Raw genomic sequence first — 21,555 nt, forward strand, 5'->3', positions numbered from 1 at the left:
GGGAAATCTTACACCAATGAGTTCTCTCAACACATGGCAAAACTGCCAATATGCCTCTGGAAAATATATTGCATTAAATATGTCAATAACAAATTCTATCAGCTTAATGAAACAGATGTTCAGGATTTCAAGTGGATTGAATGACACTGATAACTTCATTCACAAGCAATAGTCAATATAAAATATGATTTCCTTAATAGAGTAGAGCACAGTATTGATAATTAAATAAACTTTTAATAATGATTCTGTCAGAGAGCAAGAAGTGCTATGAATCATTCATAGTTACATGCTTGAGGCAAAAAAAAAAAAAAAGAAAAATGGCTGATTTTTTTCACTTTCTTTTCTGCCAGATTTGCTCTTCCAAATTAGCTAGTCAAACCAGCTGAATAATGGGGTCAAACATTTGACAGGGTTAAAACATCATGGGTTAGAAGTAATAAAACATAAATAATTTAAACAAGAAGACAGCATGGACTTACTTCTCAGTAAGTTATTCAAGATTTTTTTAAAGAAAAAATTGTGATAGAGTCTAAAAAAGTTTTGCATTGCAAAGTTGGAGTAAATATTTTCTCTTCATATATTTCACTGTATCTACATCCTCTGAATAGCCTTTCTTTCCACAGTCTACTCTCACACAATATAGTGTAACTACTTGAGCTAAGAACTGAATTGCAGCACAAATCTCTGTCCACAGAGTATACAACAGGGTATTTAATCCCCAGTGGTCATCTTTGATATAACAGGAAAGACCTGAGTCATCTGAAAAAACGACCTTCTAAGATGCTTCAGTCAGGCACCTCACACAAAGTGATACAAAAGACAGCTCTTTCCCTCAATGAGTTCACTCAGAAAACTGAAGGAAGAGAAATATGATGGTAAGTTTGCAGGTAGCACCAAATTAGGTAAGGCAGGTAAGAAGCTCAAGGCCACAGCTGCAATCCAGAAGGACTGGAGAAATGAGTCACAAGGCCCTGAATAGGGTCCATATCTGGTTCACAGCATTGGAGGGGTCCTGACAACCACCCAATTCCCCAGGCTAATTTACAACTAGTGACTGAGCTCCTCCTTGGGAGCACCACAATCAAATAAAAGTCAGAAGACTGCCAGTTCAGGTGCATGTCCACCGCCTAAGGAACAACCCTGGCTATATCACTGGATATAAATGTGGTGATATCTCTATATCTTTACTTTTGTATCTTTCTTTTTCTCACTCTTTTCAAGGTGTATCATCACAGCTTATTGCCAATAAATTATAAATATATTATATACATATAGATCTATTTATCATAATGAAGTACAAACATTTTAACTGATCATTTGGTGTGGCTTCACCTTAAATCACCCCAAGAGGATCTCAGATCTTCTGACCCTTGTACGCTACCCAAGAGTCAGGTCACAACAGGAGAAGCTTCACTGAAGTGTCTGTGGGGTTGGCAGAGTGTGAGCTGAGCATGAGTACATGGCTAGTCCTTGCAGGAAACAGGAAAACAGTGTGCTGCATCGTGTGGACAGGAGCACAGACAGAAAATTGAGGAGAATGATTAGTCACCTCTAATCAACATTCATTATATCACATGTGGATTCTGACCAGTTTTGGGCCTCCAGAATAAGGCATTCATAAATTGGAGCGACTTTAGAGGAGGACAACCAAGATGGTCTTGAGCACCTACGAGAAGAAACTGAAAGAGACAAAGAGAAGAGGTGACAGCAGAGGTGACAGATTTGTGAGACCAAGAAAGCAGAGACATGCTTTTCAGTGTTGCATGGCGGCTGAACTAATAAAACAGACTTAATTTGAAATAAGAAAGGCTCAGTTTGATTATATGGAAAAACTTAGTCACAATGAGGTCAGTTTGACAGGTAAGCAGATTGTTCTAGAAGGTTATGTAGTCTCCATGCCTGGATATTTTCAAGATTTCACTTAATCCTGAGATCTGACCTCACAGGTGACTCCACTGTGAGGTACTCCAGATGTACTTAATCTGTAATCTTAAATTACAATACCAGATAAATCAGTTTGCATCATGCTTCACACTAATCTGACAAGCCCACAGTTGAACTTGCTGTCAGCTAATTTTAACATATCAACCTGCAGATTGCAGGACAGAAACAATTTAGTAAATAATTGGTACTGATGGCCTCTAGTATTGGATTGTCTATGATAAGTCAAGCATCACTGCTTGCAACTTTTTACACCCCTAGAGCTTTTATACTTAGCTTTCCCCAGAAGTTTGATAGTTTGACACAGGTGTATTCCAGTCTGCCTACATTTTCTCTGCTGTGCCATGTTACTTCAGTTTCTTTTTTCAACAGAATTTCCTCTCTTACAATCAAGTACATACGGTAAGTAATGCAGTATCTCTGTATTATACTCACGTTCTTAATTAGTTCCTCCCTATTGAAGAAGTAGATCCAGGACAGTTTCTTCTCTGCATGGATTTTCTACTTTCTGGATCATAAAGCTGTCTTCTCTGTATTCTAGGAACTACTTTCATGTTTTACTGTCTTCATTACCTAATGGGTTTCAAAACGGTTATTGTTAAGTCCCTCATGAATACAGTATCTTCTGGTTTTTAACACTTCAAGAATTGATATAGGAATTTTCCATTTTAATCCATTGCTCTGTAAAAAGTATACACAGTTTACTATAAACATTTATTTTTCCAAGGCATCCTCTGCAAATAACTTATAGTTATGTTTTCTTATTTTTCTACATAAGGATTCAGTTTTTTTATTTCAGCCTTTATTTTTTTACATATTTTAATACAGACCTAATTTCCTCCTCTGTTGCTGTTTCTTGACACGATAAGTTAAAACTCACTTTTCTGCTATTTTTGTCTAAATAGTCTAAAGTGTGAGCAACTAAAGATTTTTTTTTTTTTCTTTCAAGTGATAATTAATGGTTTTTCCTTATGGGCTTTGCCAGAAAAGATAAAGATCTTTGTCATCCATTTGTATTTGTATTTTCTTTTAAGAAAGCTTGTTCTGTATATTAACTAGAAGATACAGTGAGACAAGGTAGTTGCTAGGAGATGTTTTTTTTGCTGCAATAAAAGAACAAATAGTGATTTGTCTGAATATAATTTATAGCTACCCCCAGGCCACAGTAAATTATGCATCTGCTTTTATTCACAGAATGTCTTACAACTGTTTACTTCAGATACCTTTTTCCACCTGTTTTTCTCCTGTAGTTCTGCATATCTTTAACGCAGAGTAGTAATATGTTCCCAAGAAACAACAACATGCTTTGATAAGCTAACTTCCACAATATGTCTGGTTTCTCCATAAACATAAGTGGTAAAGTAGTGAATGTCTGGTTACGCATAACTTTTGCTAATGTCTAATTGTTACTAATGAACAAGAGGGAAGCTGTAGAATGTCTGTTCCTTCATCCTCCTCATCAAAAGCATTAGGGACATTCTATAAACTGTTGAAATACTTGGGAGAATAAGTGCTAAGATTTCAGAATTTGTACTTGTATATTACTTTGTTATTTTAAAACCTGCACTGAAGTGTTGAAAATTGAAATTAAATTTTTCAATTTTGTCTTGTATTAGATTATTTCACAGGAAATATTTCCAGTATGTGTCTTCATTATTTATGTCCCCAAAGCAACTCCTACAAAGAGAACTTTGAAACAACTCCTTTGTTCATGTAATCCAAAAATGTCTCTTGTTCAATCACTCTCACCTGTGTCTCCCAGAACAGATTTACTGGCATGGTAGACCTCTACTAAAGTTTCTGATATCTTTACATCCATCAGTTTACAGAATGCAAACTTTTGCAGAATAATTCTGTCACATACATGTGGAAGCAATTTAAGTAGTTTCCAAAGGAATGGCAAGTAATGAGAATACTTGCATCCGTTAAAACTGTAGCTGCATTTTATTTAGTGAAACAGGAAGATAATGATGTTTTTGATGTATGCAGGCTGTGAAGTCTTAAACACTGATCTTCAAGACTGATATTTTAAAAAGTTGTGAGATAAGCAATAAAACAGAATAAGAAACTTCCTTACTTAATTTTTTCTTAAAAAAAAAAACAAAAAACAAAAAAAAAAAAACACCTCTCATTTTCTAGTATAACTTTTATGCACTCTCTTATTTGGTTGCTGGAGTTTAAGAGTCAATATAAGATGTCATTTATAATAGTTCTCTTTAATAAGGATATTTTTAACACAGTCCAGAGTTCTTGACAAAAAATTCTTCGTCAGTAGCCTATTAGATGAAAGTAAAATCAGTTATTACTCCTGTTTTCTTACATCCACACACTAAGCCACTACATGACATTACTTATGATCATTAACATTTAGCTTAGATTTATAAAGCAAACCTGTCTGATCTCTAGCTGTTCCTGTATTTCTAGGTTACTGTCATTCTTGCTTGCTTCCTGAGTTTTGTGAGACTCATGTATGGTATGGCTGCATTGCTCTCTGTATTGCTTGTGTCCTCTTGTATATAAAAATGTATTTTCTGAAATGTAAATTTTCTGCTGCATACAACTAAGAAGTTGAGCAGGCTCAGAGGGTCTTATAGCAGCAGCTGTTTTATGATGTGTTTTTCTTGCATTTTTTATCAATTTGAAACATAGAACCTTAAGGTAAAAGGTCTGAAGTGACTTATGGGAGAAGTCTTCAAGTAGGCCTAAGTGTTTTCTAAGTTAGTGGCTGACCTGTCTCCCTGTATATGGAAATATTTTGAGCATAGGTTGGAACACTTTTCCCCTTCCCCTCTAACACTTGAAGAAAGGTTTGACTGTCAGCTGCTGACAAATGTAAATGAAGTTCACTGTCTTGTTATTAACTTGATTGATATTTCCTGGGTAAAAGCACTGTGGAGCACTCCTGTTATGTAGTGATACTGGGTGAAATAGCTGTTTTGCATCTCTCCAGTTATCATTATGTTAATTAAGTTAATAAAGTTACAGCCTCTAGCTGTAATCATATTCCTATGTGCGTATCTTATTTGCCCGAGGTGTTTGAATCAGTATACTAGTCTTATCAAGTCTGACAAAATACACATTTTGCTACACAATTACCAGTTTAAGAAGTTTTGGGGGATTGGGACGTATTGAGTTACTGGCACCTTGATGCTTTTTTATTTATTTATTTATTTTTAATTTTTTTTAAATTTTTTTGGAAATATACCAAAGGGATATATACAAAACTTTCTAAATGCCGCTGCAGTCCCTGTATGCAAACTTCATTTACAATGGTGAATATATTTTATTGATCACAGGAGAGTAAAGAAATTCATATTACTTCCTAAACAGTATTTGGTAGATTTTTTCATTAAATGCTGTCATCTCTTAATTAGATTTTGTTTTCCTGTATGTTGGTGAGAATTTCCAACAATCCTTAACTTTATCATGCTTTCAAAATAATTTGACTACATGGTTAAGAGGTTTTGTTTTCCAATCTCTCTCTGGATAATGATAATGCAACTGGATTTAAAATTAAAATGCAAGTGAAAGGAGAAAATTCACTTTAAACTGAAGCAAGCTACAGCTTCTTATTCTTCCCACTAGTTCTGAATTGGTATACAGAATCCAAAAGACACTTTTGAAAACTAACTAGATTTATAGTAGTTTTAGCTATCACAGTAAAAAAAAAAAAAAAAAAAAAAAAAAAAAAAACTTACATATAAAATAAACTGAAAGGTTTTGTTTAGATAAAAAAAGAAAAGAGTACATATGAAATTAAAGACACTGCTGAGCAACATAATCCAAACACTTTCTACAATATTCCTTGTCCATCCCTCTGAGGCATCCATTTCTAGCCACAATCTGATACAGACCGTAAAATAAATATCCTTCTGTTTTACCAGACAATATTGTTATATGGGGCCAATAGGATAAAGAAACATCTTTAGCTTTTCTTGGGAATGTTTCCTCACCTGTTTTTAACACCTCACAGCACAGAGTCAGTCTAGCTTTGAATTGTAAAATGGCAACTAGATTGGTAAGTTGTACTCACATAGCATTGATCTGTAGGCTTGTAGTCCTGCCCAGAAGATCATAAAGGCCTTCCACTGTAGAAGACATGCTCAAAAAAATCACTGTGGATGTTTAGAGATAAATAGGGGACTGCATGGTTGTTGGGAGATATGGGTAGAGAAGGAACTTGAACAAAGTATTGGTGTGGGTTATTTGGCTCCAAAACACATAATATTTTTAGGAAAGATTTAATAAACATGTAGAAATTGGCTGGACGGTGGAAGGGAAATCACCAGAATAAGTTGTGAAAGTGAATAATGTTAAGTATTTTACACAAGGAATGGAGCAGTAAAATTCAGAAACTAAAAGGCCACACACAAAAATGCATCCATTAGAACATTGGAAACAAATAATTCCATTATTTTGGAACTGAAATCATTGATATCTTGGAAAAGATAGCTGACTTGTAAATTGCTTGGTTTGGAAACAAAGTCTTTCTGATGTTTTTTTCCAAGACATCCAGTAGAATTTCCATGGTAATGCTAAGTGCAGCTCTTCTGTGTTCACAAGTTAACTACAGATCATAACAGAACAATCAGGTGATAAACTCTAATTTGCTAAGATACCATGACTGTGTTATGCACAGTGCTATGAATAAAACCCTTTCTTGCTATGGAAACCATTAAAATAAACTGAAGCTGTACTTCATGGATTTATAAAATTTAGGGATCAAGTAATAAATTTCAGAGCTGATCTGACATTTTCTATAGTCAGTTGAAGAAAAATATCCAGGAGGATAAGATGAACTCTCCCAGACTAGTTCTTTTGGAAGGGACTACAAATAACGTGAAGTCCAATTGTCTGATAACCAAAAGTTAAAGAATAGTATAGAAGACATAATCAAAATGCCTCTTGAGCACTGAGAAGCATGGGTCATTATCCACCTCTCCAAAAATCCTGTTCACATTTCTGACCACCCTCACAGTGAATAAATTTTTTCCAGTACCCAGCCTGAACCTCTCCTGGTGGGACTTAGTGCTGTTCCCTCACATCCTATCATCAATTACTGGGAGGAAAAGACTGATGTGTCCAGATCCATTTTTCCCCTTAACCAAATTCTAGATAGTAATAGGGTTGCCTCTTAGACTTAGCTTTTAGTCTGCTTTTCTGCAAACTAGAGACGTGTCATCCAAGCGTCCTCCTCTCCTCATGGGACAAGCCTTCATTCCTTTTTACCACCCTTGCTGCTTTCTTCTGGATGTTTTCAAGGACTATAGCATCCTTCATATCTTGTGGAGCCTAGAATGGTGCTTCTGCACTAACTCTAAACATACGGGGATAATCACTTCTATTGATAAGCTGGCTATGCGCTGTTTAATACATCCTAAGATGTGGTTTGCCCTCTTGACTGCCAGTGCATGTTGCTGGCTTCATGCTTGGTGTGCTGCCACCATACCCCCAGGTGTCTTTCTGCTAAGCTGTCTCTAGCCACTTATCTCCTAGTCTGTGCCTGTATCTTGCATTACTACAGGTGTAGCACTCAGCATACTCCTTCGTTGAACTTCATGTCATTGCTGATTACCCTGTGCCCTTATCTATCTAGATACCTCTGCAAGGCCTGTCAAACCTGCAAGGATTCAACAACATCTCCCAGTCTAACACCATCAGCAAATTTGCTGAGGATGCATTCAACTCCTAGTTCCAGACAATTGATAAAAACCTTGAACAGTATTCACCTTAGAATTGAGTCCTGGGGAACACTGCTGATGACCAGCTGCCAGAAACATATAGTCCCATTCATTACAACGCTTTGAGTTCTACTGCTCATCCAGTTCATCATGCAGAGTAGCATGAACTTATTTATCTCACAGTTGGACCATTTATCCATCAGGATACTGCTGAGGGACAGTAAAAAATGCCTTACTAAAATCTAGAAATATTATATATCTACTACCTTCCCTTCTTACACTATACAGGTGATCATATCTTAGAAGATCAGATAACTAAGGCAAGACTTATCCTTGACAAATCCATGTTGATTATCACTAATTGTTTTGTTCTTTAAATACCTCTAAATAGCACCCAAGATTGTCTTCCACATAACTTTTCCAGGCACTGAGGTTAAACTGACAAACCTGTAGTTTCCTGAGTCTTCTTTTACGTCCTTCTTGCATATTGAAAGACTTCCCATAATCCCAAACTCTGTGGTAAATTGTTGTGAGGTGTTCAGCTATAACGTCTGTTTTTGATCGGATTTATATGCTTTTTTTTTTTTTTTCTGAAGGAGCGATTACATATTGTACACTGAATAGTGTTCATTGAATACAACAATTACAACAGGCTTGATGATTTATTGAAAATTTTGTTTGTTTGTTTTCCCAGCTAGAGCACTCTTCTTCCACTGTGTATTTGCATCTAGTTGTTTAACTATTTGCTTAAATTTGAAAATTTAGCTAAATTCTTTTATTATCCAAATTTTGCCCAGTAATTTCATTCTCATAGTAAATCTATTTACTAGCCCCTAAAAATATATGATGATTTGATCAGACTCGTTCTGTTTAATTTCAACCTGTGATGCTAATATCACAAAAATTTAGCTCTATGCCATTTTCAAACCTGTCACTCACTTGGAAGTTCTTTCTTGGGTTGACATGAAAAGCATGGGCATTTACTTTACTTGAATGGCATTTGGGACTGACACTGTGCGTAGTGATGGTATCAGCGCACCTACAGTGTGGAGATTATTCCAGTTTTACTGTGAATGTCTCTTACTGCATCTGATTCTTTTAAATGCCTCAGTAATCATAAACAACACATACATTCATGAAATCTTGTTTTTTATAGTCAAAGTTTTAACAAACTCTTCAAGGATACCAATTTATAAATATTCTCAGTCTCCTTAGCTTTTAAAGAACAAAATTATGGTATGACTTTAATGTTTATCTTTAGTTTATCATTATTCTTTTTCTATGGTTTTGAGATTTTTGAGGGGGTGTTCATTTCCCATTTGCCTCTGGTTCAGCCAAATTAGCAATGTGAGTTTTAGTGCAAATCACAAAGTTTTGGTATTGATTTCACAGACACCTCAAACAGGATTTTGAAAAGGAAAACCGATTAGGAAACTTAATCATTTGTAGTAAAATTATGTTAGCTACTACTTGGCAAGATTGCTTTAGAACTAGGGCTTTGAAGCCTGTCACAGGTCTTAAAAATAAAATTGCTTGAGTAGTTGAGGAGAACTGTATTAAAATGCAAATTTCCAGCTGTTAATATTTCTTCAAAAACCAATAATCCCTCAAGGCCACCAATATGTCAAATACTTAATGGAAAAATATCCCTTAGGCAGAATGGCCTTTTTAAGTTGACTTTTGATTAAACTTAAAATACTATATAGAAAAAAAAAAAAAAAAACTTAAATCAGAAAGGGGATATAAATATAGTACTAGACTAAAATGTCATAGAGAATGCAATTGGAGGGGCAAAATTAAGGTCACTAATTTTTAAGTAATTTTCTACCCTTTATGAGGTTTAGCCAAAGAAATAATTGCTAATATAAGGTATACCTTAAATCACACACTTACAAATGGGACCTGAATAAAACTCAGGGAAAAAAGAATCTAATACTTTTTCAAAGAAGCAATATATATCTATATAAAATTAGGGCATAGTTGGCATGTGTAGCACAGAAGTTAAAGTTCCCACTGCTGAAAATTTCTATTCTGGTGAACAAAATTTGGAACTTGATCAAAATTATCAAGTAAGAATACCTGCTATCGAATTTCAGGACTCTATTTGTCTGTCAAACAGGATTCAGATTTCCTTTGAAAAAAATGGCTTAATCAAAAGTGCAATCCTGTTTCCATGAAAAGCAGTGATAAAACGAGAATGTAAGAAGAAATAAGATACTAATTTGCACACACTGAGGTACACTATGACAGAGTACACCAAAATTTTGAGGAAACTAAATTGTCATTTATATCAACTTTAAACTTCAAATCAACTTTAGACCAATAGCTGCCAACAACGTACTTAATTCCAAAGTTTCATCCAATATAAAGTTTTTACAGAAAAAAAATGCTGGTTAGCACACTCTGTCACATCTGTGCTGCTGTAGTAACTTTTTTAGGAAGAAAACTGTGCCAGCAATGACTAAAGAGTATTTTGAGTTGCAAGAAAAGGAAGCTGAAGTATAATCCAGTCTCAGTTCATCTATATGATACATTTAAAAAAAAAAAAAAAAAAGGAATTAGAAAAATGTTTTGGTTAGACAAGAAAATCATGTGACAACAGATGCTGGATTCTCAGCTGGTGCACAGCAGAGTAATAATATTGATGCACCATGAAGATAAGAAGAGCTACATCCATAAGGACATGACATTATATTCTGTTCTCAGAAGATATGTAAGGATGTCCTTAAGCTGTAATATAGTTCCACAGAACAGGCTTTCCATATAGAAACTTTCTTATAGTCCTTCTGAATCTGTAGAACTATTGAGGCTTCACACACCAGCGCTTTACGCTGGAGAATGTGAATCACCCAACTGCAATGAAAAGACCCAGGGAGAAAAAAAAATAATAATAATTGCAGGGATAATTTCAGGTTCTTGTTTTAAAATGGAAGGAGTGCTGAAATCTGTAGTTTGCATCCATAGAGAAAAAATATCAAACAGAAATTTCCTTCTTCTTTTTCCTCTGTAAAGAATTCTGAAGAAAAAATTAGTTACTGGTGATGACTTACATGATGCTTTAATCAAAATTGGTTTGTTTCAGTTTTAAAAGATCCTAGAATTTATCAGTGCAATCTAGAACTCCTAGGCACCTAGAAAAAAACACGATTTTGTAGTTTCTCTTAAATTTCCGTATTTTCTGGATTTCATCCGTCACTTACTATAAGGAATCTTGGAAGCATTAAATTGCAGGTTCAGAAAGGGATGTGAGCCCTAAGAAGGACATTAGGCAATTTATATACCCAACTCTTTTCTCTACGTGTTTTAAAATTGAGAACTAGAGTTCCCTAAAATGACTGTAGGCAGAAGGAGGATGGAGATAAAGTTATAACAGTAGATATAGGAAAATAATGGGAAAGATATAAGCACATATCTTTACAACATATCTCCAAATTCTGTATATCAAATCTGTAGAGACTCTAGTTCTTAGCATCCGTAGTCTTAGCATAGCCTCCCTAAAAATTTAGAAAAGTACCCTGAATTCTGTATTCCCATCATCATTTCTCAACAGTTAAGAAAGTAACACCTTTAGATCTTGTCTTAAACATTGGACCATCTTCCTGTGTAACCACACGTTCATACAGGATTCTAGATTTTACCTTGTGTTTAAAGACTATATGTTTAAAGACTATATGTTTTAATTCAGAAGGTAATACTCTATTTTAGGCACTTTGAAAGAAACTTCAAAAAGAGCGCCCATTTTTTGAAACCCCAAGTATTTCATTTTTGGTGAACATCCAAACCAAGTAAAATAGAAATTGAAAAGGACATTCCATGTGATCAGCAAGTTTCCAGTTTGCTGATAGCTAAGTTATGCTCTGTGAAAAGAAACTGATGTCTAAAGAATCAAGAAACTGTATTTCAGTTTCTTGTGTTCTTATATAAACTACTGTTTTAGACACAAAGAAGCCATTTACTGGGTGTTGAGGACACCATGCTAATGACAATGACCAGTTTTGATTATGACCAATGATTATATTCAAATCTTGGCTGTGACCAACGACCAAAATGTGTTTGCTGACATAGCATGTCACAACAGCTCTTCTCAGAGCATCAAAATAGCTATACAAGCACTTTTATTTCACCAGCTGCAGGATGAATAGTAGAACTTTGACATTTTCAGTTTAACAAATCTGTGCTTCAGAAAGGGCAGAAAATGAAAATGAAATATATTTAGAATGACAATAAACAGAGTTATTTCACTTAAAGTATTGTTTGAAAATTTTTAAATGAAAAGTTCAAGAGAATTTCAACATAATTCCTTCCTTGTCATAGAATTTTTTTACCAATTTATGCTGAAGTTTTAGCTGCATCTCCAACCAAAGTACGTCATCATTACCGTGTAAGTACAGTCTCTTTGTTATCCCAGCTTCTCATCATGTTCAACAATGCTTTTTTATAAATTCATTTTCAGTTGTTTGTGAGTCAGAAGAAATAAGTAGTTGTGATTAGTATTGTGAAGCTAAAGATGGAACCACACTGCATTCGACATTCAGTTCAGGGAGTTTTATATCCCACTCTCTCCATAATTTCAGGGCAGAAGCAGAGAAAGTCTCTTTTAAGCTTGGATATATTCCAAATTAACAGCTGTCATATTTTCATTCTTTTAAAACTTTTTTGTATGTTCTCTTATTAATGATTTGAAGCCATGAATAGGTGATCTAATATTGTATATGTAGAAGAGTTACAGATTTATTTCAGCATCACTGCCATTTTTCCTTTCCTTATCTAGCACAAAGCTCTGACAAGATTTTAGGAATTAGATGTATTGCTCTTTTATTTACTTTGTTTTCTGATATTTCCCTTTATTTTCCTCAGGGCCCATTGCCCATTTGGAGTTAAAATTTTGCTTCAGATATATCCAAACACCCTTGTTTATCTGTTCTCCAAATATCCTTTTAAAATTTAGTTATTCTTAAAGGGATCTTTTACATTTTAAATGGATGATTGAGAAGTTACTCTTTTTTCTCATTTACTTTTCATCTTTAAAAATGAATTGTTGTCCAGGTTGAGTGTTTGGTTTTGTTTTTAGTTAAGTAAGAATGTTTCTTGAACACTGTCATATTCCTAATTAATTCTCCAAATAATAGTATTGTCTGAGTGTTTGGTATTTTTCATTTGGGGGTGAGGCAGATTTGTTATAATTTTTTTGTTTGGTTGTTGTTGCGGTTGTATTTTTATAGTACATTTAAATGCATATTTGTATTATCCAGGCACAGCATCAGACAACTTTTTCATATTTTACATTTATTTTATTTTTTTTACTATTCGTATAGCAAGGGAATCGGGAAGTTGTTATGTAATAAGGGTTCTGGGGTATGTAGTTCTCTTCCGGACAGGTGCCCAAAACTGGCGCATTAACTCTATAAGTCACAGTGCACGACATGATTTTATGATGCAGAATACCAAGAACCAAAATCATAAAACCATGAAAATGTGGCATGATTCTGAATATTAAAGATTGTGAAGCATATTTTCATTCTTCTTTGGTAGTCTAATTGAAAGCAGAAGGACAAGTTTTTGTAAGTATACTTTGGGTATAAGTAATGGATAAGATACATCCATATGTCAAATATGTGTCTTCAGTTATAGTGACAGTCCTATGAGATTAGTCTCCATCATTTATTTGCTTCGACAGGCTGAACTCAGGATTAGGAAAGGAACTCATAACAAAGTAGAATTTCTTAACTGTCACCTTGCTGCACAGTTATGTCATTAATTATTTTCTGGTAAAAAAAAAAAAAAAAAAAAAAAAAAGAGATTGGACATCAGATTTTCCACCCCAGAAGAAAAAGTCCCTGAAAGTAGTTAGATTAGCTCCATATGAAAAAGTTATCCTGCTATAACTTTATTTTCAAAATAATTCTTTGGTTTTCCAAAAAGAAGGGGAAGGAGAGAGGAAATTACAGGAAATATGTTCTTATGTGTCATTTCTTTCCAGTGAGTAAGATTTAACATAATGCTTCATCCTTCTGGAATTAAAAAAATATATATATCCAGCAACTGAGATCTTGAGAACCAGCTTTCAGGACTCTGGTTTTGAAACAACCTCGACCAGTGTTTAAGCTTTTTAGATTTTTTGGTCTCAAATTCCTCTTACAAATTTGTTTTTCTTTCTTCCCACATTTATTTCCCATTTCTGATTCTGAACTGGACTGAACTTCTTTTAACTCAGGCTTCTCACTTCTCTCTTAATCAGGAAAAACCTCCCGAGACACTGACCTTCTAGTGTTTCAACATATTATTGCTGTGATCTTTTCTGCATAAGGGCTACCAGACACAAATGATTCATGCTGAGTTTGTCAAATGAGATGACTAATGGAAATGGAGAGTAGATCTGTAGATGGACTTCTTTGTCTCATTCTACCCCATATACTTGCATATATTTCACCATTTAGTTGACTATTATTTTGTTATTTATAACAGTTTTTATACATTCAAACTGGAAAATAATCACTCTATTTTCAAAATCAATATCTTGGAGATGACATATTCTCAAAGTCGTATTAAATTCTAGTATAGGATATGAAGGCTTTTTCTAATTAATTCAATTTAGTTATGCAGATTTGGTTCTGTCTACATAATTTTTTCACTTAGCCTTTTTAATGTTACCCCTTTTACAAAGAGGTTAGACTTCAGAAATTAAAATAAAATCTATGTGAAAAATAGGATGTTATTGGTCTTGCTTAACCCTAGCACCTACTTCCTCTGTAAGCTAATGGGTGCTGAAAAAAACTACAGCTCTTAAGTTGAAATATGACTGCATAAATCATGCAAAACAATTCAAAGTTTCTCGACATCAAGAGTCTTGCAGATTTGAGGTGTGATTGAAGAGTAATAATGTACTTTCGTCAGTTAGTTAGCCTGAGACTGAAAAATAGACAAGCTGATTGAAGGACTTGACCTAATGATCTCATGCTTTTCACTCTACCCTGTGCTTGTTTCCAGTCCACTCTAGGTCTTTGTTCTCCATTTCTTAGTAGACAAAAATTTTCACTCAATTCCACTTATGTAAATGTGTTTCACTGAGCCTGTCAGTTTTGGTGAGATCAATTTTTACAGTACTATTACTATTTTCAGCTGATGTGACAGAGGTAATAAAAATGCCTTTAGCATGGAAGTGACAAGAGGTTATTTTCAGGAAAAGTTCAAATGACCTAAAAATCTTTTTGACTTGAATAACAACATTTTAAACAAGTTAAGCAAGATTCCAGGAAAAAAATAATATTCTCAAAAAATCAAGAAGAATGAAAAAGTATACCTACTTACTTATGGCTATTTTCACTTATCTTGATTTCATTAATTGAAAGAAAGATCCATGTGCTTTGTATGTCTTTAAATATTCCCAATGTACATATTATTGTTATGTGTTTGCAAGGACTTCACACAGACCATATAAATTATTCTTCAAAGTGTCACTGCTAGTATTTAAAATCTGCACTAATGGATCAACTGAAATTTCTCTTAATGGCCTAGACCATGCTCTATTCATCTTCCTCTAATATAGAAATAAATAAATAAAAATCTGTGACATGCATCTTGAAAAAGGAAGGAAACAACACTACATTCAATATACTTTCAGTGCAGATAAAGATTTTATCAGCAAAATAAAAATTGTTAATAAAAATTAATTTTAAGGAACCAAATGTAATAATTAGTTCTTTTTGTAAAGTAATTTATCCACACTTGTCACATATGTCATCAGAGAGGAAAGCTATTCTGAATTTCACAAAATGTATGCTTTTATAACAATTCACAGGTGATTCTAGATTTTGTGGTTCACGTAGAAAATGTAGGTTTGATTTTAAATAGTTAACAGGAAAAGGTAACAGAGAAGGTGTATGATATAATTAAGGTATAACTGAAAATGGCTGCTCAGGTAGTATCCAAATGTGCATTTCATCTGATATTTCACAGAAAGATCATTTACAATATCTTTCTATCAACTGTTTACTATATGCTTTGGCTATTTAAAAAGTCGTTGAACAACTGTTGCTAAAGACATTGCTTGAAATTAAAGGAATGGGGTTGGTTCTTTTTATTTTGTCATTTTCAGAGTATAAAGAGTAACCAATTTATTTTAATATACATTCATAAAGAACAGTTGTAATTTTGTAAATGCTATTTCTCTGTCTACTTCCAATATTATATGTGCTGCTTCTCGCACAAAAAACCATCCATAAAGAAAAAAACGTGTCTTACTTTGCTTATTTTTATAAATGATTCATTGCTTCTGGAGATTTAATCAAAGTTTTCTCATGGAAGCCCAATTTTTGAAACCAATTTACAACATACTAGCTCTTATAAAATAAAATTAATCAGCTGAAGGCCCATTTTTATGTTTAATTTTTTAGCTGAGAAGAGGATTTTGTAAGTGTAAATTCATCTAGTACAAAAAGCTTTGCAGAGCACTGCTTTCACTATTTACACCATGTCCAGGCTATAAGTGAAACTGTTAATGGTGCTTGCTCAGGAGACTTTAACCCAATTAAAAAATCCCTGACAAAATAGGCTACTGCGCTTTAGTCTCAGTTAGCTTCAGGAGAAAACATCAGGGGTAGGGAGATGACAACTGGTCAATTAACATGGCTTCAGATGTGTCATTCTCTCTCCACAATGACACTAACTAAAATAAAGTGAGCTAACACAATTAAACAATAGAGATTCTTTATTCATCCAAGTGCATCCCAAAGACTAAGAAAGATGACCTAGTGCCTGGCAGATTAGTGAGAAAGTTCAATCCGCATCTACATCTCATCCTTGGATATTGTCATTTAAGTAAAATTGGAAATCAGTCTTGAGTGTTGCACTTAAATGCTGTAGATGTCCACTACATCTCCAATCTCTTTTGCATAACTGTTTTCCATTCCAAATCTTTATTCGGTGACATAAGAGGGCTGTTCTGACAGTAATATCTCCTATTTTATTATGTTTACCCACAACACCAGAGGTGGATGTTGGTGGTATAGCAGAAGAAGTTGAACCTTCCCACCAACATTCTTATCTAGTTGTTGCTGTGTGACAGACTGCAGCACTGGGACAGTTTGAAAAAATGGTGTCTGACATAGAAGTGCATATGAAACAAAGCTGTGTCATTGAATTCTTCCATGTGGAAAAAATTGCATCCATTGGCATTCACCAAAGCTTGATGAGTATTGATAGAGACCAAAAAACAGATGTTGGCAGTGAGGCAGTGGGTAGTGATGTTCAGAAGTGGCAATAGTGATATGAAAGGTAAGCCACATTCCACACAACCACATAAATTTTTACATGCATCAGCTCTTTCTTATTGCTGGCAAAAATGCATAGCCAACCATGGAGACTGCTGAAAAATGTTGTTTTGTATCTGAGAATTTGCTCAATGAAATAGTGTTATTGTACTCTGTATTTGTTGTAATTACCATGGAAATAATTAGAAGGCATTACTATCAGAGTTACCTATGGATAAACCCTATCCTTATCTCTTCTGCAATGTACATTCCTTGCATACTCAACACGCTAGCATTGGCACTGCACCATATAGCTCTGCTAGTGTTACTTGCCTTCAGAACAAGCAAAGATTCTGATAAATTCTTCTGAGGAAGAATTTTTGCTTAAGTTCTCCTTTTCCTTAGTCTCCCAAAATAAATACGGTGTACATCTTTGTGTCTCTCAGGCTTCATCTTTGACAGTAAATAAGCCAACCTAAGATCATCTGTAAAGCAAATCTTTCACTTCATTTGCTCAAGCAATCTTCTCTGTAACTTTTCTAGTATGATTTTACCTCTCATGAAGAACAAAAATCTTTGATTCTGATTCTTCCATGAGATTTTTTTCTTAAATGATTTCACTCTCATTCTTAACTACTTGAAGTTAAACGTATGAAAGTCAAATCTTCTCAAATTTATCTAGTATTCTTCTGCGTTCACAGTCATTGAAGAAGAAATATTTTCCTCTTTTTTCTTTATTCTTTGTCTTGAATTTTTCATTTCTATAAAATAGTCCTAATTTTTTTTTAAATGTATTAGTAAGATCTCATCAGCAAATCAGTAATTTGTTTCAAAACTATGTTACTGTGCATAGTAACATATTTTCAATTCTCCAGATAATTTTATTGATATTCTATATTCTTTATGCAACAGAAAATTTTCTTGCATTGTTATTCAGCATGCCGTTCTCCACTTCTGTTATACAGACCTGAATTGAACATTTTCCTTTGTATTTTTCACTTTATCTAAGTCATATACACTATTGAATTTTTGTAGGAGACTCTTCTGAACCTCACAAACCTCCGAGATTTTTCTGCCCAGATTCCTTCTAGAAAAAAGTGTTCTTTAAAATTACAATTCATAAACCTGTTTTTGTTTATCTTTTTGTTATAATTGAGTCATCTTCTTTGACTCTCTCTTAGCACCTGCAGAAAACATTAGTAATGTTGAAAGTTATTTCAAATTATCACTTATTGAATGAAGAGGAAAACTTCTTTGCCATCTTCCTAATATGCACTTATCCAAGTATTCCAGTTATAGTGAAGAAAGAGGTGTGACTCTGTGTGAGTGTTTGTGAATTTCTGTAGTTATCTATGGGTTTAAATGGAGAAAGAGTAACTAGAAAACAACAGGCTGAAGAGATCAAAAGGTACCACATGACCGTCTCTCAAGAATTGTTATGCTTCAGAGACTAGCAGTCCTGTTGAATCTAGAACACTAAGGATTGATCAAATCTGTGAAAGGTCACCAGTGCACACTGGCATCAACAACAGGTAGTAAAACAGGTGGTTTATGCCAGGTGATGGCATAAAAAAACTTCGGGAATTCTCATAAAAAAAGGGAACCACTGAGAGGCCTTCCAAATACCTGCCTAGATATCTCTAGTATAAAAGATTTTAAAAGTTTTTATTTGGATAGAATTTGGATATCTAGCCCACAAGAAATGAAGCAGGTAGCTAAAATTTGTGTATTAGGATGATGTCAAATAAAGATAAACATGACAATAAAATTTAAATTTTTTGACCCCACTGTGAATGGTAATGCCCAAGAACAAGTTTATAGGAGTTTTACTTTCAATCTTGATTTTTTTCACAAATCTATTAAGCCTAATCATTCACATGAAGGAGGAAAGCACTTTAAATACCAAATATGTTGTTTTGTGTTGTCCTGGACATCTCATTTTCCATACTGTTGCCACAAACTGGAGACGACCTCTCCTGTCATTTAGAGATGAACTATAACTTTAAAGGTCCAAGATAGGCATAAACTGCTATTTTGTTTTATTCTATGATTTTATATTATTGCTTTGACTTGTAATATACGTCAATTTCATTTGCAGTTTGTACTGTCTTTCCAGGGAGATCAATTAAAGATAACCAGACAAATTCTTGATTATATTCAGAGAGTCAATTTTAATATTACTTACATGAGGGGATTGTAATCTTATCAAAGATGTAATCTCTCCAGCTCTGCTTTTGGTTACTAGAAAGTTTATGAATTGCAATTCAAACCAATGTGATAAGAAATGTGAGCAAAGTCCAATTTATCGGTGTTCAGTCACATAAGCTAAGTAAATAACAGTGTAATGAAGAAAAATCAAAGCTACAGGAAAGGATTTCCATTAAGTTGCCCAGCAATGCAATGACATTTCTAAGAGTATATTCTAAAATGCCATGAATTCTAACACCAATGCATAAAGTGAGACAGGAATCAATGCCAATTTCAGACAGAGGAATATGCAATATCATATTGGATTCAGACTGACAGTTTATTATCTTTATATTCAAAAGATAGCATGGTAGCCTTGAAAGAGCAGAGCAATGACATAACTTGACTCCACAAACTGCAACGTTCACTGAATATGGAAATGTCAGGTACTTGCTTTTTGCATGAATGATCAACATCAGTAAGAATGTATTGATGAACACTGATTGAACGCCGGACTCAAGGTGGATAAAACCCTCACTGTACTTAAAATCAAGCCTCTTATCAAATATATAATTTTAGTTGCATACCTTGATATTTCTGCAAACAAAATTGTAATATTTATGCTATATTTCTATCATTTTGGGGTTTTATATAGTCATTTTGTGGCCTTGATAATTCAACGTGATTTCTACTGAAAGTAGGTAGACATTTAGAGCATGAGGAAACAGTCTCAAGTTACATCAGGATAGATTTAGATAAGATGTCAGAAAGAATTTGTTCACAGAAGAATGAAGATGAGGCACTGGAATGGGATGCACAGAGAAGTGATAGAGTCACCATCCCTGGAGGTGTTTAAGAAATGTGGATGTGGCACTTATGGACACTTTACATGTGGTACTTTTCATGGACTTAGATGATGGCTTGACTTGATAAACAAATTCTTTTTTTACATTTTCTATTATTTTATGATCTTACAACTGATGAAATGAGCTAAATTCTGGTGTGAACACTAATGTATTAAAATTTGAATAAGATTCAAATAATCGTTTAGTAATTTTTGAAATGTATTTTTGTCGTCATTTGCACAGGTGTGTAGATCAACAGGGCCCTGAGAATTTTGAGTCATTCCTTGTACTGTAGAGGCCTCATCCACACAAGGCTATCCCTCTGAAATAAATAGAACTGTGTGTATGAGTAGCAGTGCACCAGAACATCACACTGTCTTAAGTTTACCACTAATTTCGATTTCTGGTTGTTCTTCACTGAGTATAAGATTTAATCCAGATGATTGACAACAAAAAAAATAAAGAAATATGCACAACAATATTTGAATGACTGGTCAAGGAGTGAGATGACATGACATCCTTTGTTTATATTTTTTTTAAGAATGTCCTTTTGCCCTTGCATCATTAAAGTTTAATGATGGCAATTTAGCCAGAACAATATGAGTCAGGTGGTCCTTCCCCTACACACAGCAGTGGTAAAGCCACGCATAGAATGCTGCGTCCAATTCTGAGTTCCCCAGATATGGAGCTACTGAAGATAGTCCACTTAGAGGTCACAGAGATGATTAAGGGGACTGAAACAGAGTATAAATATCTGAAGAGAGGCTGTAGAGACGAGGGAGCCACCTTCCTTTCAGTGGTGCCCAGGGGCAGAACAAGCTAGAGTGCACAAACTGAAATACAGGTTGTTCCATCTGAGCATAAAGATATGTTTTTATTGTGATTGTGGCGAAACACTGGCACAGGTTGCCTAGAAATGCTGTGAACATTACATACTTGGAGATACTCAGAATTTGTCTGGACCTTGTCCTACGCAATCTGCTGTAGGTAGCCCTTCTTGAGCAGAGGAGACACACAGGTTGACCTCTTGCATTCCCTTTCAACCTGAATCATCCTGTGATTCATTTTCTGTAACTCAAATATCTCTTAATCATTTTGGAAAGTAACTGAAATTTATCTGAGTCTTCAAGACCAGTTTTGTCACATATGGGACTTGCAAAAACAGAAAAGTGGGAAGAATGGCAAAAAGGGAATTAGGCGCACAAGTCAATAGCACCATGCCTTGGTGATTCTGCAATTTCTGAGCTACATCCCACATGCCAGGTGCAAGGGCCTTTTGAGACCTCATGATGTTACAAGATCACTGTTCACGAGCACAGCTTCTATAAGTTCACAGAATCACAGGAATTAGAAGGAACCTCAAGACATCAAGTCCAATGCTTCTGCTAAAGCAAGTACTCATCAATAGGCTGCTGGATGTAGGCATCCAGACAGGTTGTGAATATCTCCATAAGAGACTCCATGTCCTCTCCGGGCAACCTGTTCTGGTACTCCGTCACCCTTACTGTAAATAAGTTCTTCTGCACGTTAGTACAGAAATTCCTCTGTTCATGTTTTAGGATATTAGTCCTTGTCCTATCTCTGCATACCACTGAGAAAAGCCTGGCCTCGACCATTTGCCTCCCACCCCCCTTTAGTTATTTATAAACATTA

The 21,555-nt window shown here is 34.6% G+C and overlaps 1 long non-coding RNA gene across 1 annotated transcript in view; it reads left to right on the top strand.

The window, feature by feature from the left end:
• The first annotated feature begins 11,757 nt into the window (after positions 1-11,757).
• Positions 11,758-21,555, top strand: part of LOC122159739 — a 55,824-nt gene continuing 46,026 nt past the window's right edge. Inside the window, exon 1 of the long non-coding RNA XR_006168602.1 lies at positions 11,758-12,003. This is a non-coding gene — a long non-coding RNA (uncharacterized LOC122159739). The remainder of the gene's footprint in view (positions 12,004-21,555) is intronic.

The sequence above is a fragment of the Centrocercus urophasianus genome, unplaced genomic scaffold (genome assembly GCF_019232065.1).
Source record: "Centrocercus urophasianus isolate 14NV4802_14NV808 unplaced genomic scaffold, USGS_Curo_1.0 seq_16, whole genome shotgun sequence".
Classification (NCBI taxonomy): domain Eukaryota; kingdom Metazoa; phylum Chordata; class Aves; order Galliformes; family Phasianidae; genus Centrocercus; species Centrocercus urophasianus.